The sequence below is a fragment of the Pinus tabuliformis genome, chromosome Q (genome assembly GCF_031772625.1).
Source record: "Pinus tabuliformis cultivar Carrire ecotype Pingquan chromosome Q, CPIR1, whole genome shotgun sequence".
In the NCBI taxonomy this organism is placed as follows: domain Eukaryota; kingdom Viridiplantae; phylum Streptophyta; class Pinopsida; order Pinales; family Pinaceae; genus Pinus; species Pinus tabuliformis.
This window is the reverse complement of record NC_142296.1, coordinates 257,369,330-257,394,527: the sequence shown is the minus strand read 5'-3', so window position 1 is coordinate 257,394,527 and position 25,198 is coordinate 257,369,330. Positions and strand designations below refer to the sequence as shown.

Here is a 25,198-nt window from a genome sequence, read left to right as displayed (position 1 = left end):
CTATTTATGAGAAAAATGCATGTCCTCTTAGGCATAAAAATAACAAGTGCCACCGAAAGGAGTTGGATCCATTAGTTGGAAGCAAGGAATTTTTCACCAGTCGACAAGATGTGTTAATTTTCCAATACCATATCTGATTTAATATCCCTGGCAATTTATTTTATACCCAGAAAATTATATTCATCCCAATAAATTATTTTTTCTGAAAACTGCTGAATAAAAAAATACACTAGTATTTAACTTAAATAATTGCAATGGAAATTTAAATAGAAAATCAGTCACAAAAGACAGCAGGATATCACCCACCAAATTCTCCTTCACCTTTCTATTACGCAGGAAAATTAGGGCTCCTTTAATAGGGAAAATGACCCTAAGAGAATACACAGAACATACAGCACAATAAAACATGGATTTTTGGCCTCCTGAAGAATTTGACCCTTTGGAAATTCTTGGCCCTGGAAAATCTCGGCTTCTTCTCCTGCAAATAAGCCTCCTCTTCCGCACCCTGCATGTCCCCTTGCGCACTGGAGAAAAACACCCTTTTACCCCAGCGCAAGCCTAGCTGGAAATCCCGGCTTTCTTCACAAGTCTCAGCCTCCTCTCTCCACAAGCTCAGCTCCTTTGAATCCTTGTCCCAAAATCTCCTTGCTGCACACCTTTCTCTTCTCTTTAGTCTTTTGACTCTCCCTTGAGAAAATCAATCTCCCAAGCATTCGATGTGTGTTCCACCTCTCCTTTAGGCTTCTTTTATAATTTCTCATTGAGCTAGATCCCTAATCCTAGATCTCCAAAGTGATCAATGGCTAGGATTAAATCCTAACACACTTAAATAAATGGTAGAGATTAGATATAACTCACTAAAGTAAATTAATTTACTTTTCATTTAGAAAATCTTAGCCCAATAGCCAATATTATTAATAAATAAATCAATGTGTTTTTCCTAAGTTAGACTTGGGAAAGAGATCATAGAAGTCACTCAACATAAGCAAGTACCTAAAGAGGCTTTTGGACATCTTATGCATGCTTTACACCTAGCCTATGTAGGACCTGTCCGAGCTATCATTATCAACAGGGTACAGTTCCCATGAGGACTTTTCCTAGAGCCATGGGGTCACCTTGAGATAGTGATTAAACATGTGATTGCACCAAGAGATCTTGTGACCTATGCAATTGCACACATAAATGGATCAAATCCCAACCCCATGTCCGTTGATTTTAAGCCCAAGGGGGTTGGACCCATTTGAAGAGGAGCAAGAAGGTTTTCACCAATGGGCAAGGTCCAATTCTTGCAAGGGCATTTCTAGGAGCCATGCATCACCTTCAGATAGTCGTCAAACATGTGGTTGCAACCAAAGATATTATATTATATGATCTTCTAAGTCACCTAACACGAGCACATGAGACACGGAGGCCACGCAAATATGAGTGTCCGACAAGTGACATGGAGACCCCTCGAAACAGGACACGTTTTATATATATATATATATATTAAAAAATAATAGATACATCATATTATGATATTACCCAAATTCTCATGATGATACAAATTCAATCATACATGTACATTGTAACATTATGTATATAAACATGATTCATCAATGATACAAGTGTACAACTAGCACTTGCTACTACATCAATGACGATGAATTGGCATTGGACATACCCAAGAAATTAACCATAAACTGCAGTTTTCTCATTAAGTCATCAAAATCAAAATGTATTACATAGGTACTGAGTCCTGAGGACTCCCGACTAGGAATGCCAATAGAAAATACAAACAAGGTAGAATGGGAGATTGTTGGAAAATTGTCATTGATGTCAATGGGTGAATGGGTTAGTAGTCATTTGATGATTTGCATGCACAAATCAAGTAAATTTGGTTGCAAGGGCCTCCTAGTCTGGTAGTCCTTGTCTCGCCATTTCATTTGATAGGTGGCACATTTTGCGAGTCCTAGTTGGAGACATATTAATTTTTTAACACTGATGGCCCAAAGATGGGTTTTGCACTAGCACATTTACCCCAAGGATTTTTGGCATTAACATTCATTGTTGCCCTAAAAGGAAGGTCAAAATTTATAAATTAAGAAGTCTAAATTCAAGGGTCCAAGTATGCCTTGAAAGAAGAGTATATGAAAGGAAAAAATGAATTGTTTAAGTGTCCTAAAGTCCCTCTAATAAAGTTGTTTCATCTTCATCAAGTCGGCTTAAAACTCAATTATGTCCATTCATAAAATTAAATTATTGTTCAAGTCGGCCCCAATATAGGGCCCCCTCCAATCATGTATATATATGGTGGTCATTGACACTCTTAAGGCATCAAACAATTCGGAGCTTCTATGAGCAGAGATCTGTGAAAGAAGGAAGGTTGTGAGTTGATTGAATATCTTAAGGAGGCCAAAACCAAGATGTACTAATTCACCTTTCTATGGAGAATTTTGATAGCATCTATCTCGCAGGAAATAAGTTTGTTTTCAAGGTATTGTGGTTGATCATCTTGACATTCATCTGGTGTTTTCTTCACGTTGGGCAAAGGACATTTACAGGTCTAACTCGACTTGTCTGAAGCATGTTCGACCCTGCTTTGAGGCCTCCTCCTGAGGCTGATCTCGGCCTCTCTAAGGCATATTTTATCTGAACTTTTGAGGCCACCTTCTTGTTTGAATTACCGTTGTGACTGACCCAAATTTCGGCCCCTCACTAAGGCTCATTTCGGACCTTTGGTTGAGGCCTAAGTTGCACGAAACATCGAAATGTCTAGAAGTTTCTGAAATGGGGACAGCCTAAAACATGACTCCCGAAAAATGGAAACACAGTCGAAAGAATGAGACATATAAATGACATTTTAGAAGGAAATCCAAATTTATATTAACTCCAACAAATGATTACATGATGCAAACATCTGAAATTAGCCTTTATAGATGAGGCTTTACATCCAAGACTCCAAATCAGTATTTATATATGAGGCTATAAAACATGAATTAAAGACAATTATGGCTACATTAACATATCATTACTAATAAAACTCCTCATCCTCATCAGCAAAAATAGAACAAGATGCTTGTTCAACAAAAGAGGCAACTCTACTAGTACTTCCAGTTGCACTTGCATCACCACTGGCACAAATATCAAGAGCACAGAGAGAGAGTTCTAAATCTAGACATTTTGCATCCACATCCCAATCTTTATGAGGTCCACTTGTATATTCTTCATGCCTACGAGACACAAGGCATAGGTTTGAATGCACATATACAAGGTCCTCGGCCTTCTGTGATCCCAACCTGTTGCACTTCACACTATGAATGAAACTGTAAATGCTCCAATTTCGTTCTGCCTTACATTAGATTGTAAAGAAGCTGGAAACATCCTTTGAAAGCTGGAAACATCCATTGGCCACCTCCTTGTCCTCATGTGGAGCCTTCCTCTTACCATTGCCTTCAGCAATGAATTCTTCATCATAAAATTTTGGATTCAAAGCATGTGCGAAAGTGTGCAATGGAGTGTTGAAGTTATTCCACTTGGTAACAATAATGGACCTCACTTGTTCAACAAAATCAAAATCCACAAAAAGAAGAGTGTGAGCCTCTTGTGTAATAATTTCCACAGTTTTTTCAACCATGGTATCCTTGCCATCATAAACCTCTCCTAGGAAAGGTTTCTCTATGTCTACATCTCGGAGAAGATCAAATGCAGGTGATGTGAACTTGACCAAGAGATCAATCTTGCTCCACCAATCTTCATCAACCAACACTCTCCTTGCCATACTTCCCTTCTTTGAATTTGTTTGTCTCCACTCAGCCCAAGTTGGACCCACCACCATACTCATTAATGCATTTTTAACTTCAACAAGGTGATGCAACATGATGAAGTTTGAGGTGGTTGGTGATGAAGTTTGAGGTAGTTAGAGTATTCTCGATATATTGCTTAAGATTAGTGGTGGTTGGCGATGAATTTTGTAATCTCCCTAGCCTGCCCTTTCACCTCCTTAATCTATTATGTTTTTGCCTCAATCTCTTCTAAAATCATATTCAAATTGTGGACAATGCAAGCAGTCCAAAATATTTGATTGTATTTACTCTCAGCAATCAACCCTGCAGCTTTGCAAACAGGTGCGTTATCTCTGATAACTTGCACCACATTTTTTAGCCCTAATTGTTCAAAAACAGAAATTAAAATGCCAGCAATGAACTTACTATCCTTTATCTCACCCGAACAATCTTTTGTTTTGATCAACACGGCTCCTTTTGGTGATGATGCAATGACATTAATCAAAGGCTTGCGTCTTGTATCAATCTAGCCATCTGAGATAATGGAAAACCCTGTATTACCCCATGAGTTACGTATTCATTTCAGAACATCATCAAGAAGTTGCCTCTCTTTCTTCAGCAAAATTGTTCCGACTTTTTCATAGTTTGGCCCCTTGTAACCTTGAGGAGCTTTGTTAATCGCTCTCACCAAATCCTACCAATATGGGGATCAAACAACATTCAAAGGGATGCCACAAGCAAAGATGGCCATTGCCACTCTTGAGTCAGCTTCTTCTCTCCCTTGACTATCAAGCATTTTCAACAATCTGTTGTCTTGAATTAGAGTTGATGGCTTTGATAACTTTGCTTCTACTTCTAGTGCCCTCCTCTTCCTTGCTTCCTGAACAATCATTGGCTCAATACTATCAAACATGTGAGGATTGGTAGTTCATGTGCCGATTTTGCTTCTTTGATCCTTCAACCTTTGTTCATCATCACTCTCCTTCTTGAATTTAGCTCTCACCGTAGTCACTGTTCTGATATGAAAGAGTGCTGGTCACTTATCTCAACAAACTAGATCTCATCGTAGTCCCTCAGGCTGGCAGGATGCACAGCTTTGATACCACTGTAATATCCAAGGGTAATTGGCTAGGGTCTCTAATAAGTCAGAAAAAAGCATACCCAGCAGTGCGCACACATTTAATCATTGAAAAATAGGCATTCATGCATGAACATAAAGGATCTTTACTAGCAATATAATACTTCCACAACTTCAGTATATCATGGCTGATTTGTCCAATGAACAGAGCATATACTCAGCCATGATGCACAGCATAGTTCTAACTTCTAACTAAATTGGACAGTAATAATGATTCTTCAACAAATCCACAAATTAGGGCTGACTGCCCACAACGGCAAATGTATCCAAGATCCACCAGTACAGATCTGTTTGCAATCTCCACAATTTAGAAAACTAGATCCTACTGTAACTGTGCTATTAAATCAGATCTGGGTGAGCTATATTAAATTTAATATATTAGTCAGGTGTACTGCACAATAGTCTGATTGCCCTGAAGATAATCCACAGAGTGGGTGCCCAAACTGCATTTCCTGAGCGTAATGCAACTTAGGAAGTAGCCCATTCAACTTGCTGTCAAGGAAATCGAAATAGGGCAGCTGTGCCGAAAATTTTAGCCCTGCAGCCCTGTGGAATTTCAGCCCTGCGTACCTGCAGCTGTGATCCTGTGGCTGCGGCCTGCAGCTGCAATCCTGTGTGCGGCCTCCAATAATTCGCTGCCTCATTAATCCTGTTGTTTATGAGGCAGATTTTCACTGCTTCTGCTACAGGGCAAATTGGAGAGGATTCCTTCAATTTAAATTTGTGTTGGTTTGAGACAGGTTGCAATTCACCACAATCACAAAAGACAGAGCCAAGACAGAACAAGGAAAAATTGTTCATCCTCAAAACCAAAACAGAACTGCTCCAATGACCTGTGCCAAAACAAGGAAAAAGGGTGACTAAGTAGGGCTGGAGCACCTCCACCGAAACTAGTCAAGGAAGAGAAAGGGGTCTTAAAACCCTCAGAGCCTCAGGCTCAAAGAAAAACAATTCAGCATGATGCCTCAAATGAATCTAACCCTCTTGTTTTTATAGATTTCAGTGAGGGGATTATTCTCCTTAATTAATTGAGTGGGTGGGGTTCACAACCAACCCCAACTTTGGGCATTTTTGCCCCAGCTGCCCCAAAACCTGCCCACTATTGCCCAAGCATTGGAAATTTTGGGGTTTTTGCCCTTTATCCAAGACTAATGCCTACGGGGATTGATAGGCTACTTCGTCTCTTGGGCAATTAATCTCTTGGGGACATTACAATTTCACCTACAGGATAGCATTAAAAAGGACCATCTGAGTAGGTTTTATTGATAAAATTGATGATCATCAGTTAGATCAATGAAACGTGATAAATGTGACATGAAATATTTCCTTTATCTTTTTGACACTTGAAAATATTTTTAAAAAAGCGCTGAGGTAACAAAATTTGTTTGACAAGCATGTTAATCGGCATATCCTAATAAAAATGAGATCGGGGCATATTTTCAACATGCCTGATAAGTGTGCTATCCATACAGCACATATCTTGGAGTGAAGGCACTTTAACAAGAGTATTTTCTGCAGATTGTGGTCAAAACAACAGGGTTTGAACTTTGAAGACAGCACTTACAGGAAGTAAAAGGTTCAGACCTGGTGATTTCAAATGAAAAGGATGGTTCTTTCACCAAAAATATTTAAAGGCTAACATCCAGTGCTGAGGGTTATCCTTCAAAGCAGTTTAAGTGACAGATGAAAGGAAGAAAGTGCCAGCACTGAACAAGAGTAGCTTTTAGAAGTTTTGCCTTGGGAGTTTGGCCTAAAACAGAAGCAATAGGAGGGTTAGGTGATTCTGATTTTCTAGCAGTGGATGTTGAAAATAGTAGCGAGAAATAAATTCCTTTATTTGTGCCTTAATTCAAGGAGTGAAATCGAGTTTCTTCTTTGGCATGCTCGATTTCCTAAAGAATAGGAGAATTCCTAAAAATTAAGACGACCTATGATGCAGTTAACTAATGGGTTGATATGGAAGGCCAAGTTATCTGTCTTCTAAAGCGAGTTGATTGAGGAAAAGGATAAGTGGTTCGGTCTCAAGTCCTAGATTTGAGATAGAACGAGTTTCATGAGTAGTTAACTCAGTTAACTCAGTCAATCACAAAAGCAACTTTCCTTAATTAGAAACTTACTAACTTTAGCCATTCAAATTGCATTAGAAGGAGGAATGAAGGCATAATTTGTATCATAATTGAGCACAAGTTTGTGTGTTACTTGTGAGAGAAAGGTGCCAAGAGACCTTGTGCGAATTGTTGGAGGAAGGCAATTCCTTAAGGAAGTGCACATAGAAATAGGAGATTCCCTATTTAATAGGAGGAGAATTTGCACGAGGAATTCGGGCTCCTAGTGCGCACGGATCTAGGAGGAAAGGACAGCATTGTTGCAGGTTGTTTCAAGCCTAGTTCAAGGCTGAGAGATCATTGTATTCTCTATTGAAACAAAGTGTTTGTGTAAGAGATCTATTGCTCATTCTTCTTCAATAAAAGTCTCAAGCGAGGGTTTTCCCAATTGGGTTCCCTAAAAAAATGTGTTTTGCTATTGTGTGATTGTGAATGTGATTTAAATTCTGTTATATTTTGCTGCAAATTAAATAGAGAAATTCCATGTCAGTGAAAAGAAACTCGTTTTCAGATTGTTCATATTAGCAGTTGCAGAATTTCATGGATTTTAAAGTAAATTATGGCAATTTCTGATACAATGGATGAGGAAAAGTTTAGTGGATAGGATCACACCTTTGCTTTCTGAGGCAAAGAAAGCCATCCAAACAGAGAAAAAGTCACAGAAATTAAGCATGCAAGGACTTGTCAATTTAGCACGCCTTCTTTCCTTCTTCCAAAAGTAGCTAGGGCAAGTTGGAGTCTGGACTCGAGGAGTTGGTTTCTGCATATACAGCGTTAAAGATGGAGTGGAAGGGCTGGACATTATTCTTCTCTAGGCAGTGTTGTAGCAGCAAACTACTCATTTCTTTTCCATCAGCTGAACCTTCAAAATTCAAATACGACCTCCACTGCAAGCAAGGAGATCCATCGCAGCATGTCACCTGTGGTTCCCTATGATGCAATTAATCTCTTGGGCTACATGTCATTCCGTCCAATTATGCTTTGTTTAGCTCCCTAAATCTCTTAGGTTTCATTGATTAAATTGTATTGCAGTGTCATGGTTAGTCTATAGTGCACTTATATTGAATTTATCCACCTATGATGCACATTTACCTCACTCGTTTCTGTTAATTTGTTGTTACACCTCCAGAAATCTGATCTAGGAGGAAAGGACAGCATTGTTGCATGTTGTTTCAAGCCTAGTTCAAGGCTGAGAGATCATTGTATTCTCTATTGAAACAAAGTGTTTGTGTAAGAGATCTATTGCTCATTCTTCTTCAATAAAAGTCTCAAGCGAGGGTTTTCCCAATTGGGTTCCCTAAAAAAATGTGTTTTGCTATTGTTTGATTGTGAATGTGATTTAAATTCTGTTATATTTTGCTGCAAATTAAATAGAGAAATTCCATGTCTGTGAAAAGAAACTCGTTTTCAGATTGTTCATATTAGCAGTTGCAGAATTTCATGGATTTTAAAGTAAATTATGGCAATTTCTGATACAATGGATGAGGAAAAGTTTAGTGGATAGGATCACACCTTTGCTTTCTGAGGCAAAGAAAGCCATCCAAACAGAGAAAAAGTCACAGAAATTAAGCATGCAAGGACTTGTCAATTTAGCACGCCTTCTTTCCTTCTTCCAAAAGTAGCTAGGGCAAGTTGGAGTCTGGACTCGAGGAGTTGGTTTCTGCATATACAGCGTTAAAGATGGAGTGGAAGGGCTGGACATTATTCTTCTCTAGGCAGTGTTGTAGCAGCAAACTACTCATTTCTTTTCCATCAGCTGAACCTTCAAAATTCAAATACGACCTCCACTGCAAGCAAGGAGATCCATCGCAGCATGTCACCTGTGGTTCCCTATGATGCAATTAATCTCTTGGGCTACATGTCATTCCGTCCAATTATGCTTTGTTTAGCTCCCTAAATCTCTTAGGTTTCATTGATTAAATTGTATTGCAGTGTCATGGTTAGTCTATAGTGCACTTATATTGAATTTATCCACCTATGATGCACATTTACCTCACTCGTTTCTGTTAATTTGTTGTTACACCTCCAGAAATCTGATCTAGGAGGAAAGGACAGCATTGTTGCAGGTTGTTTCAAGCCTAGTTCAAGGCTGAGAGATCATTGTATTCTCTATTGAAACAAAGTGTTTGTGTAAGAGATCTATTGCTCATTCTTCTTCAATAAAAGTCTCAAGCGAGGGTTTTCCCAATTGGGTTCCCTAAAAAAATGCGTTTTGCTATTGTGTGATTGTGAATGTGATTTAAATTCTGTTATATTTCGCTGCAAATTAAATAGAGAAATTCCATGTCTGTGAAAAGAAACTCGTTTTCAGATTGTTCATATTAGCAGTTGCAGAATTTCATGGATTTTAAAGTAAATTATGGCAATTTCTGATACAATGGATGAGGAAAAGTTTAGTGGATAGGATCACACCTTTGCTTTCTGAGGCAAAGAAAGCCATCCAAACAGAGAAAAAGTCACAGAAATTAAGCATGCAAGGACTTGTCAATTTAGCACGCCTTCTTTCCTTCTTCCAAAAGTAGCTAGGGCAAGTTGGAGTCTGGACTCGAGGAGTTGGTTTCTGCATATACAGCGTTAAAGATGGAGTGGAAGGGCTGGACATTATTCTTCTCTAGGCAGTGTTGTAGCAGCAAACTACTCATTTCTTTTCCATCAGCTGAACCTTCAAAATTCAAATACGACCTCCACTGCAAGCAAGGAGATCCATCGCAGCATGTCACCTGTGGTTCCCTATGATGCACTTAATCTCTTGGGTTACATGTCATTCCGTCCAATTATGCTTTGTTTAGCTCCCTAAATCTCTTAGGTTTCATTGATTAAATTGTATTGCAGTGTCATGGTTAGTCTATAGTGCGCTTATATTGAATTTATCCACCTATGATGCACATTTACCTCACTCGTTTCTGTTAATTTGTTGTTACACCTCCAGAAATCTGATCCCAACCACCTTTGAAATAAGCAAGAATTTACCCTCATTGTTGACTGTACATGGGCAGGTCATAGTTTTTCATGTACTAATTAACTTGGACTTTATGCAGATTTATTGGTTTAAAAACAGCATACAACCTCTAGGGACACCCCTCTGAAATAAGGAGAGCGTCAAACCGAATGGAAATGCTTCCAACGGTTATAGGGTTCGCTGTCTAGGCTCTATAATTATTAGGTAGGTCTGTCTGTGCAGATTTACATGATAAGAGGCCCCTATGTTGCAAATTTCTGCCAATGTCTCTAAAATACTGTTATATGCTTCCATCCATGACATCTAGTGGTTCCACTAAGGTTTCAGGTGATGATTTAAAATGGCCATAGCTTTCTCAATATGACTCAGAAGTATATCATATAATATGTCAAATTGTAGTTGTTGAAGAGCTCTTTCACCCAGTTTTGGTTTGGCTTCAATACAAGCAATTTGTCAAGAGTTATTTGCTTTGCAATACCCAAAACAAAGTCACATCCATAACAGGAAAACCTTAAAATCACTCATTTTAAATCAGCAATATCTTCACTTTCTTAGTCCAATTTCAGTAACTTTTTTGAAATGTGTATTTTGTAAATGATGAATCTAGATCTACAATTTGTTTCTTCAATTTCTGCAGAGAAAATTTGAAAAATTGATCCAAAGTGTTACAGCCCAATTTTTCCTCCAGAAATTCTACAAGAAAAAAATGGAATCTTCCCCCTTTTTCCCAAGAAAGTACTCTAATAGCACTTGTAGTTTGAAAATGAATCACAAACATATAACCATCAAATAATAAAAATGCTCCCTACTTCACTGAATCATAAACCCTTAAGCTAGGGAAACACCAAACATTAATTCTTTTAAAGAAGAATAAATTTATGCTCACATGTCTCTTCAAGGGGAAACTCCAAAATTATCAAAGATGAAAGATCTAATACAACAATCCTTGACATCACATAAGGAAGACCCCATTGTTATTCATAGTTATTGAATAAATCCTAGCTCTAACCACTATTGGCCTATACATTAACCAGCAAGATCCATCTTAAATACGGATCTAATATGAGCCAAGAGGGGTCCAATTTCTTCAAGTGCAAAATTTTTTATGAGCCCACATTATTTAAATGTTTTGCATAATCATTTATATTTTTTTAGATTTTTAAATTTTTTTACTTTGGCCCACATGAGCAAAATTTCAACTTCGATGACAGACGAACAATGTTACACATCACACTGGGTTGTAGAATGAGCCTCTTGGCTCAATGAATGGGCCAGATTACATTCATTGCATAATATAAGCCAATGTTGCAAACATCGGCATCAGGATAAAATCAGCAAGGGTCTGGAAAACCAAAAAATCGTAAAAAGCAGGAACATATCAACAAAAAATCGGCAAACATCGGCAAAATTAAGATACCATAAAAATATCTTTAAAAATCGACAAACACCAGCTAGGCCAAAAAATCGTGATTTTGAGATACAATCGGGATGTTATCGAGATGTTTGCAACATTGATATATGCAGTAGACCTTGTTTAAAAACTACTAACATAGTGGACCCAGCCATCATTACATTAAAAAACCACCATACCTACACTATTATTAACTCTATTGGGCCCTATGGCCCCCATTACATCCCTAGGGGGACCCCATCATTGGCATCTTCTTCTGATGGTGAGGTTTGTCATCCCAATGAGTTACGAAAACTCCTGAAGTTGCATGCCCCAATATTGGTGACACGTTGGATGCTCAAAAGACTCAATATTACTCTTACAACGAGGTTTGTGCTACTTGTGATCCTCAGTCTTATGTAGAAGCTCTCAACAACCAAAATGGAAGGCATGATTGCGGAAGAATACCACTTGATGAAATTTACACATAGTAGTTTGCAACTCTCCAAATATGGAAAAATGTTGTTGGATGCAAATATATCTACAAAACCAAGTCCTTTTCAAATGGACACATTGAGAAGCATAAAGCTCACATGGTCACTTGATACTTTACTTAAAAAGAAGGAATTAATTGCCTAATACTGTTGCTCATGTTGCCAAGATAGACACTATTCAAATTATTCTTTTGTTTGTTTCTTGTTTCTAGTGAGAAATTTGCCAAATGGATGTGAAGATTGATTTCCTAAGTGGAGTTCTTCACGAGGAAATTTATATGTAGTAGCCTGCAGATTTGGTTCACAATAACGCTTCTAAACTTGTTTGCAAGTTGAAGAGATCTTTTAATGGATTGAACAGTGTTGAAATATGTAACTAGGTTCGGTCTTCATAAATGTGTTTGAGATGTACTTATCAAAAGGAATGAAGAAAATATTTTTTATTATGTCTATGACTTATTAAAGCATGGGTTTCATGCTTGGGTCATCATGTTTTAGGTCAAAGTCCCCATTGAGGGCTTCTAGGATTTATTCCAAGTCATTAGTCATTGTACATTAAAAGAGACCTTTCTTGGGCTTTCGAATCATGTAAAAAGAAGTATTTTTTAGTCAAAAATGAATTTAGTCTCCTCCACATCAAGTCGGTCACAAGACAAGCAATTCGACCTCCCTGGAAGGCTATAAATACAAGGCAGTTCGAATTCATTTGAAGCATCTCATTCTCTCACATAGTTCAATCTCTGAAGTTGGAAGCTGGAAAAGTGTGAAGTTGGTAAGGGGCTAAAAAAGGAGCTGGAAAGAAGTGCGAGTTTCTGGAAGGAGATAGAAGACCTCAAGATCAAAATTTTAGGACAACTCTCACTCAATTCTAAGGTGTATAAAGGGTGATCGAAGTTCTCCAAGTTTAGTTGCAGTTGTTGATGCGACTATTGCTGGGTCGACGCTGCTACTAGGTCGAAGTTGCTGGTGCTGCTATTCTGAGGTGTATATGTTAGGATATTCCGACAAATAGGATATAGTTAAGTTCAACTTGGTCTAGTATAGAGTTAGGTTAGAGTTAGGTAAAGTGTGTTTCTTTACCGTTGTACATTTTGTAACTTACAATCCGACGGTCACGATATGTAGTGATCCGACGGTTCACTCTCACCTCGGTATTACCGACACTTGATCCGTGGCTTGACACCCGATTGGTCCATGAGTTCTATTTAAAGCGCATGGAGGGTCATTGTTCGGGTAATCCGTGCATGAGAGAAACTTATGTAAATTTTCATTCTTTGATTAATAAATTGCCTGTAGTACCCACGTTGGGACAGGCCGTGGACTGTTTCCCTCCTTGCACTTTGAGGGTTTTAACCACGTCAAAAATACTGGTGTATTGATTTGAGATCTGGTTGTGAGCGGTGTCCTTTTGGTGTTCTTTCTGAGGAACTTACCCTGTAAATTCCTACATGGTATCAGAGCTATTTGAGGGCCGCGTCCGTTGGTGATCCAAATCTGAAGCCGGTAGAACTGCATGCGGCTGTCGTTTCCTAGATCTGCTGTTTCTGACTGCTTTCGGGCCGAGAGGACTGCTCTGTTGCGTTCGAAGCATCTGTTCCAGTGAGGAACCCCTTTCGTTTCACGCGAAAAGGTTTCCGGTAGCCCTAACTGCGTCATTTTTCAGATCGGGAGGTATACAGTGTTTTTTTTTTGCAGTTTGCTGTTATTTTCTCTCTGCTTATTTCGGTCTCAGTTTATTTAGCTTTTTTTTTAACCGGATCTATACCTTTCATTTCTGCGTATGCTCTTTGCCCTGCGACTCTGTGCGATTTGGGCAAATCAGAAACAGAAAGGAAGGATTTTTCTCATGCGTATGCTCTTTTCCCTGCACCTTAGTGTGATCTCAGAAAATCAGAAACATTGAGAAAAAGATTTAGTTTTTCGGCTAAAGCTAACTTTGAGATTTTTTTTTTTAATTTCTAGTTTTTTGGCTAAAGCTAACTTCGAGCCGCAAGGTTCGTTTTTCTTTGCATATTCGTGTTGGGTTTTGTGTTTTGTGTTTTGTAGGGAAAAAGAGCTTTCTCAAGGCAAGCACGCAAACCAAGGCCCCCCCCCTCTCTCTCTCTCTCTCTCTCTCTCTCAAATTTTTTGTATAGATCAATTGGTTCAAAGCTATTTTAAGAGAGTAGAGATCTTGGGTTCAAGTCTCCATTTTGTGGGGGCAGATTTTTTTTTCATTCGCGCACTTTGCCGACAACGTCAACAATTTTTTTTCAAAAAGCCATAACTTCTTCATCCGGAAGCCTTTTTCAGAGCCGTTTTTTTTAAAACCGCCTATTTTTTCGAGATCTATCCATTGGAACACTTGCTTTCAGCATCTTCAGCTTCAGTTTTTTTTAAAATGGAAATTCCATGCCAAGTCATTCTTGACAGCACTAACTACTTCCAATGGGTAGCCTACATGGAAGATTTACTTAGAAGTAAAGGTCTCTTCAGAATAGCCACAGACCAAGAGAAGAAACCAAAAGATGAAGACAAGGCTGCAAAATGGGAAAATAGACAAGATCAAGCACGTGGTTTGATAGGGATGTCTATTTCTCCTGATCTTAGATTCCACATTGCAGAACTTGAGACTCCTCATGAAGCATTAGAAAAACTCTCTAAAGTTTTTGGGATTAAAAATGAAATTAGAGCCCATCAACTTGAAAATGAGCTGCTTACTTTGGATCCTAATAATTTTTCTTGCATTGAAGATTTCTTGTCCAAATTCAAGACCCTTAGATATCTCTTGGAAGGTGTTAAAGTTAAGAAAGAAGATGGTAACCTTATTTATTCCATCCTTACTAAGTTGGGACCAACCTACTCTGTATTTGTTTCCACTTTCCATTCTACAAGGGAAGCTTTCATTTGTCAAGGACAAGAATACAAGGCCCCTTCCTTTGACTCCTTTTGTGATTCCTTAATAAGAGTACAAGAAAAACTCTTACACCTTGGTCTTCTTATTGGAAACTCTTCCACGAAAGCGTTAGCCGCCCAGCAGCAACCAAATTCAAAGAATCCTAAGAAGTCATATCCTCAAAAGAATGGTCTTAAACCATCTCAGCCTCAAAATGAAAGATCATTTCAGCAAAATGATAAGACCAATAAAAACAAATGGAAGAAGACTGATAGACATTGTAACTTTTGTAATCGAGATGGCCACTTAGAATCTAAATGCTTTAAGAAGATGGAAGCCTTGGAAGCCGCAATGAAGAAACATAACATCCATGTGCAGCCTACTTCAACTTCAACTTCCGGAATGGCACTTTCTGCATGTCATTGTCAATCATCTCAGTCTGGTTATGCATTAAATGTATCTTCTTCTTCTTCTTCTCATTCTCATGAGTGGCTCATTGATTCTGGAGCCTCTTGTCACATGGCCAAAAACCAAGCCATGTTTTCTTCTTTAAATGATTGTAACACCAAAAATATATATGTTGGTGATGATAGATCTCTTAATGTTGTAGTGACTGGAACTGTTCATCTAGACAATGGTCAGTTTAATGATGTATTATGTGTTCCAACCTTATCCTGCAACCTTCTATCTGTCTATCAGATAACTCATTCAAGTGAAGGTAAAATTGTTGAATTTTCACCTCATGATGTTGTAATCAAGGATCTAAAAGATCCTAAACAGATTCTAGCTACTGGTCTTGGTGATGATTCCAAAAGGTTGTATAAGTTTCACAACTTTGGGTCATCAAATCTTCCCTCAGTATTTATTGCTCATAATGATGAAGTGAGCAAACTTTGGCATGAGCGATTTGGTCACTTAAACTATCGCTCCCTTCAGCATCTATGTAAAGAAAATATGGTGACAGGTCTTCCTATGGTATCTTGCAGAGATGGTGTTTGTTCCGGATGTGTACTCGGAAAACATCATCGGGACATTTTTGACAAACGTGCCTCTTGGCACGCCTCAGCCCCTTTACAGCTTGTGCACAGTGATTTATGTGGTCCTCTTCCTGTTGCTTCATTCTCTGGCTGCAAGTACTTCTTAACTTTCATTGATGATTTCTCCAGACGCACTTGGGTATACTTCTTAAAACTCAAGAGCGAATTATTTAACACCTTTTTGGCCTTCAAAGCCTTTGTTGAAAAACAATCTGGACATCAAATTCTTAAGCTAAGAACTGATAATGGTGGAGAATATGTTAAAAACACATTCATCAACTTTTGCACCGAAAATGGAATTCAAATGCAACATACTGTTCCATACACTCCACAACAAAATGGTGTAGCTGAAAGGAAAAATCGCACCTTAAAGGAAATGGCTAATTGTATGCTGCAATCTAAAGGACTCAGTCTTAGTTTTTGGGCCGAAGCAATTAATTGTGCAAATTATATAATCAATCGCACTCCTACTAAAGTTCTAGAGAATATCACTCCAGAAGAAGCTTGGAGTTCCATTAAACCAGATGTAAGTCACTTTCGTGTGTTTGGAAGTGAAGCATGGGCCCATATTCCAGATGAAAAGCATAAAGCTTTAGAACCTAAGAGTGAGAAATGTACTTTTGTTGGATATTCTGAAGATGTAAAAGGTTATAGACTTATTCCATTTAAGTCCAAAAATGTTATCATTAGAAGAGATGTAAAGTTTGATGAAAATAAATCGGCCTGCGAGCCTAGTCCGGCGGATGTGCCACCTCTTCCTATCTCTTCTACTTTTGAAAACATTTCTTCTTCAGATGATGAAAGCGAGGATGATAATCCTCCCCCACCTTCTCAGGATCCTCAACTTCCACGATGGGTCCGTACTACTCAGGATGCAGCAGGTGATCTTGCCGGTGATCCTACAGATCAGCGACGTACACGTTCTCAGTTTGAAAGAGCCTCTTCTTTACTGGCTCAAGCTCCAGTAAATCATGATTCTGACACTTTTGCAGAAGCTTCAGGCCATCCACATTGGGAAGCAGCTATGAATGAAGAATATCATTCATTGATGACAAATGATACATGGGATCTTGTTCCTCTACCAAAGGGACGCAAACTTGTTAGATGTAAATGGGTTTACAGAACCAAGTATGGACCAGATGGGAAAGTTGATAAACATAAAGCTCGTCTCGTTGCTAAGGGCTTTTCACAGGTTGAAGGCATTGACTACACTGAAACCTTCTCCCCTGTTGCCAAAATGAACTCTATCCGCCTTGTTCTTTCCCTTGCTGCCTCTTTAAAATGGGAAGTCCATCAGATGGATGTTAAATCTGCCTTCTTGCATGGGGACTTGCAGGAAGAAATCTATATGGAACAACCCATTGGCTTCATACAAACAGACTCCAGCCTTGTTTGTCGACTTAAGAAATCCCTTTATGGCCTCAAGCAAGCTCCTCGGGCTTGGTATGCCAAAATGGATAGCTTTCTTTTAGAATCTGGATTTTCTAGGTGTCATTCTGACAATACTGTCTACACCAAGAAAGTGGGCAACTCTCTTATCATCCTTGTTCTTTATGTTGATGATCTTATTCTTACTGGTAGTGATCCCAACCTTATAAACCATGTGAAGTCCAGCCTTAAAAAGAAATTTGAAATGACAGACTTAGGACACTTACACTATTTTCTCGGTCTTCAAGTCTTGCAATCCCAGGAGGGTATTTTCCTTTCCCAGTCCAAGTATGCTTGTGATATTCTTCGTCATTTTCACATGGAAGACTGTAAGCCAGCCCCTTCTCCCTTTCAGTCTGGAGTCAAACTTTCAGTCTCTTGTACTTCTCCTGAAGTTGATGCTACCTTATACCGTCAACTTGTCGGAAAACTCTTGTATTTAACCCATACTCGTCCTGATCTTTCCTTTGTTGTTGGCCTTGTTGCTCATTTTATGCAAAACCCCCGTGAAAGTCATTGGAAAGCAGCTAAAAGAATACTTCGTTATGTTCGAGGTACAATACAGTTTGGGATTCATTACAGTGCCAAAGCAGCTCCTCTGTTAGTTGGTTTCACTGATTCTGATTGGGCTGGTGACCCTGATGATCGGAAGTCTACTGCCGGTTATGTCTTCACTCTTGGTTCAGGGCCTATTACATGGGCTTGTAAGAAACAAGCTGCCATTTCTCTTTCGTCAGCAGAAGCAGAGTATCGTGGTGCCGTGGAAGCTAGTAAGGAAGCCTTGTGGCTTCGTCAGATCCTATCAGAGTTTGGCTTTGAGCAGCAGCATCCAACCACACTTTGGTGTGATAATCAAAGTGCCATTCAGCTATGCAAAGATCCAGTCCAGCATCAGCGCAGCAAACACATTGAACTACACATGCACTTCATCAGAAAGCTCATTCATGACCATGTTCTTGAAGTGCAATATTGTCCAACAGATGATCAGGTTGCAGACATCTTCACAAAGGCTCTCACAGAGGCGAAGTTCACTAAACTTCGATATATGCTTGGAGTTCAGGAAGTTGTCACTAAGGGGGGATAGGCTCTAGTGCCTCCTTCCTTCTCCTATTGTGTCATATTTGTAAATCCTTCAATCCTATCCCAAGTTGTTTTTAAGGGGGGATGTTGGGATATTCCGACACATAGGATATAGTTAACTTCAACTTGGTCTAGTATAGAGTTAGGTTAGAGTTAGGTAAAGTGTGTTTCTTTACCGTTGTACATTTTGTAACTTACAATCCGACGGTCACGATATGTAGTGATCCGACGGTTCACTCTCACCTCGGTATTACCGACACTTGATCCGTGGCTTGACACCCGATTGGTCCATGAGTTCTATTTAAAGCGCATGGAGGGTCATTGTTCGAGTAATCCGTGCATGAGAGAAGCTTATGTAAATTTTCATTCTTTGATTAATAAATTGCCTGTAGTACCCACGTTGGGACAGGCCGTGGACTGTTTCCCTCCTTGCACTTTGAGGGTTTTAACCACGTCAAAAATATTGGTGTATTGATTTGAGATCTGGTTGTGAGCGGTGTCCTTTTGGTGTTCTTTCTGAGGAACTTACCCTGTAAATTCCTACAGTATAAAGGGTGATCGAAGTTCTCCAAGTTTAGTTGCAGTTGTTGATGTGACTATTGCTGGGTTGACGTTGCTACTGGGTCGAAGTTGCTGGTGCTGCTACCAGGTCGAAGTTGCTTGTGAAGGGTTGTCATTTGCAAGAAGGATTGAGGGTTGACTTGGTGTGGAGGGAATCTTTGTCTGGGTCTAGAATCTTGGATTATCTCGAGAAACTATTGAAGGAAGAATTGTTGACTGGGTTTTCCCCTAGATAGGGGTTTTGCCCTGGCTGTCCGCCTACATCTGTTGTCCATGTGTTATTGTTTTGGTAATTACTTGATGAACTAAAAGATAAAAGAAGAACATAAAGATAAAAGAATCACATCATTATCTATATAAGAAAATATTTCTGATTTTCTGATTTTCTATCAAAAAGGCCCCTAAGACATGGTATGAAAATATGAATAACTTCTTTTTTGCTAGCGGCTTCACCCATTTCCATTCAAAATTCATTTCCAAATTTTCATGTCAAGCATGTCAATGACGAAAAATTTTGATACTTTTCCTATATGTAGATAACTTTATTCTTGATAACCATAGTACAAAAAATTATTGTTGACATGAAGAAGAAGCTCCTAAACACTTTTGAAATTATTCACTTAGGCCTTTTGCACTATTTTCTTGGCATTCAAGTTTTTGCAAGTTGATGACAGTATTAGCAATTTAGCATTTCACATCCAAAGCGTGATCTTGACGTTCTAAAATGGTTTTGCATGGCATATCACAACCTTGTTCAAACCCATTTCATTTTGGGCTCAAAATGACTAGAAGTTGTACTTCATCAAACATTGATGCCACTTTGTATCTGCAGCGTGTTGGCAATAATTAATAATATCATATACTTGACTAAAGCAAAAAACAAAAACAAAAAAAAATATCACCTTTGTTGTTCATCTTGATTCCAAGTATATGCAAGAACCTAAAGAAAGCCACTAGCTTGCAAATAACACAATTCTGAGACATGTTAAGGATTTGTTTAAGTGCACTAAAACTTGAGGTTGTTGCCGCATTACTATGATGCAGCAAAGATTCATTATGATAATTATAAAAGAGATATGAGTTGGGACAACAGTCCAAAAGAGACTAATTTGGAGGATGGAGCCATGGTTTTAGAGCAGTTGTAATGCAGGAAATCCCCTTTTCCTGCATCTTCGAACAAATTCCAACTCCTCAACTGGAACCGTAAGTTCGTAACACAGGCACTCCAATACTACATCATCACCCTCATCTCAATCTTCAGAAGGAGATTTAAATGTTCATTTGAATCAATCGCTCTAGTTCAGCAACAACTAATTGTTTAGTATTGAAAATGATAGCGAGAAAGGGTTCCTTGATTTGTGTCTTAATTCAAGGAGCCTCGACGAATTTCCCCTGAGCATACTCGAGTTCCCTATAAGTTAGGACAAATTCCTATAATTTAGGATTTGTTCCGAAAAGTTAGGACGAGTTATGAGGCAGTTAACTAATAGGCTGAAGTGGAAAGCTCAGTTTATTGTTTTTCTAGTGCAAGTTAGCTGTGGAAGTCAACATGCATGACTTTGGGCAGATCGAGTTATATGAGTTAATTAGACTCACTAACTCAATCACCAGTTCGACTTTCCAGAAATAAAACTTGCTGATTTTAGCCATTCAAACTGCCTTTAAAAGGAGGAACGAAGGCACAGATATGATCATTTTCTTGTGAGCACGAGTTGGTGAGACAAGAAAATAGAGCTCACAGGCTTGTGAGAAGGTTGCACGGGTTTATGTGAGGAGCTTGTGAGAGAAAGGACATACAAGAGGAGTTTGTGCGAGTATTGAAGAAGGCAAGTAGATCAGGGGTCTTGCAGATAGTTTTAGCTTAGTACAAGCAAAGGGAATCAGATTGTATTCTCTATTGAAACAAGTTGTATTTTTAAGAGATTTGTTGCTCATTTTCTATCAATAAAATTCTCAATCAAGCAGAGGGTTTTCCCAGTTGGGTTCCCTAGAAAAATATTGTGTTTTGCTACTGTGTGACTGTGATTTATTTCTGTTCCTATTCCACTGCAAATTTGGTAGAGAAATTCGGTGTCTATATGAAAAGAAACTTGTTTTTAGATTGTTCATATTAGCATATCAGAATTTCGTGGATTTTCTGCATGGTATCAGAGCTTTTGGAACAGAATTAAGATCAGCACATCAAAAGGGTGATCATCTTAGGAGAAGACATCTCTGATATGGCCACAGGCTCAAGAGGACTATCCGATGTGAAGGAGAGATACATTTAGGAGTCTTTTCTTGTGATAGGGATTAGGCCGAGTTGGGCAGGGAGGCTGGCGAGTATTGGAGGAGCAATCTGGGAAGAACTATGCACGTTTTTGTTGGAAGTTTTTCACTGTGAACAGATCACTGTATTTTCTATGTTTATTGCAGGGAAGAATGAGTTGCTAGACATATAGCACAGGAGTCCTGGCCTAAAGGAAGGGAAATAGAGTATGTTTTGTGGGCATTTTGGACCAGTTTTGAAGAGCTTATGTGGTCAGTCAGCAAGCCCTAACCAGAGGGCCAAAACTTCAGATATAGGTGCACATGCCGCATTGATTTGGGGACAAAAGCGATCGTCCAGACCAAAGGAATGTTTGTGCTTTTCCAAGTTGTGTTGATGTAAGGTTGATTGTCCAGGTTTCGGACAGAATAGGTAACATCTTAAGAACAGGTCGAGGACTGTTAGTAGGTGCCTAATTGTGGCCAAAGAGCAGGTCTTGAGTGCTAGCAGTGGCAGATATATTGAAGCCCAAGAATTTGCAGACTTTGAAGGACTAGAGGAACAGTTAAGTGGGCAGCCTCCAAGCCCTAAGTACAACCTCTTGTGGAGGACTACAGGGTTGTTAGTGCCAAGTGGGCAGGTGTTGGAGAGCTCTCTTGGGTAAGCAGGAAGGCATACCAAGGGTTGAGAGCAGATCATTGTTTAGAGGTAGCATCAAACTTTGTTCCATGTAAAGGGAGGATCACGATCGTGCTGGAAGATAATCACATTCGGAGAATTCATCAAGTAGGCAATAGCGCCACCTCAAAATCCCCAGCAATTGACCCAACATAATAAGAATGATAGCAAGGCAAGGGGGATTATTCTAAAAGGAGTCAAAGATCATATAGTGCCTCATATCCATGAGAAGAAGACAGATTTTGAGATGTACGATACCATCTTAAAACTATATCAGAGTACCAGCGATACCAGGAAGCTTGTTCTTAAGGAGTAATTGAGGAGCATTCGGCTAATCAAGGATGAACCCATAGTCACATATTTGTCAAGGTCCACTCAGGTACGAGAAGAACTAGGTGGTGTAGGCATGGTTGTATATGATCATGACCTTGTGAGTTTTCCTTACTTGGACTTCACAAGTCTTAGAAAGGGTTCCAGGATGTTGTTAGTGGGAGAGAGAACTTTCCAATGTGGGAAAGGTTTTGGACTGATTGCATAGAGTAAGATATCCAAAGAGGAACCATAGAAGGGATATCAATTAAGACAGTGGATGAGGAGAACCTTGACTTCGCAAAAAAGGCCAAGGGCAAGAAGGACCAAGGAAAATCCAAGTCCAGTCATAAGGGCAAGAAGAAGGATCTAAGTAATATCAAATGCTTCCATTGTCATGAGTTTGGGCACTATGATTCTAAGTGTCCTAATCAGAAGAAGGAGTCCAGTAAGGATCACGTAGTTGCATCAGCACAAGTAGATGCATTTTTTGTCCAGTGCGAGAAAGATTTCTCATTGATTGTTTGCATGGCAAGCTCAGCAAATAGCAATATATGGTATATTGATTCAGGAGCATCCTTCCACATGGCTGGTAACAAGAAGAGTTTCAGCCACCTGAAGGCGAAGGACATGCAGTTTCAAAGTGAGCTATGAGATGATGGCATGTATGCAACTAGAGGAGTTGGTACTATCAGCTTTCAAAGGGTGTGAGGTAATCCTCTTCATCTCAGAGATGTTCTCTATGTTCCAGGATTGAGGCAAAATCTTGTTTTGGTAGCTACCCTTGAGGACAAGGGATATCATATCATCTTCAGCAGAGGTAAGGCATACCTCCAACACTTAGCTTCTAAATGTAAGAAGCAGATAAGTGTGAGGATGAAGAATCTCTACAAGCAGCAGATAGAGATAGGTGCAGCCTTGAGCAACAAGGCAAGGAGTTCTCAGAGTGGAGAAGTGGTGGTTGAGCGAGAACGGGATACAACTCTCAAGATGGAGCCTCAACCAATATCTCAATTTCAATCTAAGCTAATTAGCAGTTGGGATGACTAGCAGGATGATGATGAGGAGCATAGCCCAAGGCGAGTGGAGGCAGCCACTCAGTCAAAGACTTCCAGTATAGGGAGAGTTTGAGCCAAGTAGGCTGAAAATTTGGTTAAGGGAGATCAAAAGAGAGTTAGGTCTCCCAGCATCAAGAAGCAGACACAGAGGTATACAGTGTACATGGCACTTGTGCCTAAAGTGGTGGACTCGCAAACCATGGTGGGAAAGAATAGGTCTTCAAAGCAGGTTTCCCAGAAGAAAGCAGGGAAGTCTTCTAGTGCAGAGGGAGTGGCGGAGAACTTTGTAGTGTTGGAGACAAATCCAAGTGGACGAGGTTCTTCCAGGGACACCTTCCTCGCTAAGAGGGAGTGTTGAAAATGATCGCAAGAAAGGGTTCCTTGATTTGTGCCTTAATTCAAGGAGCCTCAACGAGTTTCTCCTTAGCTTACTTGAGTTCCCTATAAGTTAGGACAAATTTCTATAATTTAGGATTTGTTCCTAAAAGTTATGACAAGTTATGAGGCAGCTAACTAATATGCTGAAGTGGAAGGCCCAGTTTAGTGTTTTTCTAGTGCAAGTTAGTTGTGGAAGTCAAGATGCATGAGTTCCAAGTCTAAATTTGGGCATATCGAGTTACATGAGTCAGTAAGACTCACTTAACTCACTCAATCACCAATTCGACTTTCCAGAAATAACAACTTCATTTTAGCCATTCGAATTGCCTTTAAAGGACGAACAAAGGCACAGATTTGATCATTGTCTTCTGAGCACGAGCTGGTTTGACAAGACAATAGAGCTAATGGGTTTGTGAAAAAGTTGTACAGGTTTATGTGTGGAGCTTGTGAGAGAGGATGTACAAGAGGATCTTGTACGAGTATTGGAGAAGCCAAGTAGATCAGGGATCTTGCAGATAGTTTCAGCTTAGTACAAGCAGAGGAATCAGATTGTATTCTCTATTGAAACAAGTTGTATTTGTAAGAGATTTGTTGCTCATTTTCTATCAATAAAATTCTCAATCAAGCGAAGGGTTTTCCCAGTTGAGTTCCCTAAAAAAATATTTTGTTTTGCTACTGTGAGACTGATTTATTTATGTTCCTATTCAGCTGCAAATTTGGTAGAGAGATTTTGTCTATACGAAAAGAAATGTGTTTTCAGACTGTTCATATTAGCAGATCAGAATTTTGTCAATTTTCTACATTTAGCCCTTCGTTCTCTAAGCCAACCAATCCTAACGTGCTCTGTTCTGGTAACAAAAACTATACACTTGTAACAAGAATCCCCTTATGGTCACCAGAAATCCACATGAGAATTGGAACTCCTGATAGTAACAATTTGATTAAATTTACATTCCCCGACAGTCACCCAACTCATAATCCCATCTCATGCTGAAAGTCCTCAACAATAGGCAGTTTAATAAGAAGCAAATCGACTTGGTTCAGCTATGTCTTCTCTGCGCTTGGGTTCCATTCATATTGTCCAACACCGTATAAACCCCAATCTCACACATTTCCAATATGACTTCAACATAGAAAAGTCGTCCTCCTCCTTGGTTGCTCCTCTTCGTCCATCAATGAAATTTGCTTTTGCCTCTTCCAGATACAAAGATCTCTTGTTGCGGCTCTACACTATAAAACAGCAAGCACTGATTTCCTCTCTTTAGGCCTTCTCATACTTACCTTCCTTGAGTCTTCACCAAAACTCATGTGCCCATTTAGACACAGTGTCAACTCTCGCAATGAGTCTTCTTCTGTTCTATAGACTTTAAAATCCCGCGACAATCCTTACCTAAGTCTTACACATGGACCATTCTCTTTATACATGCATTGATAATTCCCCCGTTGAATTCCGTAATGGAATTCGGTCTTACTCAGTGGATACAGAGCCTTTTGCTTTGTATATTCTGCTTATGGAGATCAACGTACAAAATCTGGGTTTCTCCTCTATAAACCCCAATTTTCTCAAGTACTCTTGTATGACAAGTTCTTGTTAGCACTCAGTTCAATTGTAAATACCACGACTGAAACTTATATTAATTCTCAATTCATACAAAACACAAGTCTTCCGTATTTGCGCAGAGACAATACGATGACA

The 25,198-nt window shown here is 39.2% G+C and overlaps 1 protein-coding gene across 2 annotated transcripts in view; it reads right to left on the bottom strand.

The window, feature by feature from the left end:
- Positions 1-25,198, bottom strand: part of RAB18 (RAB GTPASE HOMOLOG B18) — a 54,251-nt gene that overhangs the window by 1,001 nt on the left and 28,052 nt on the right. The window lies entirely within an intron of this gene.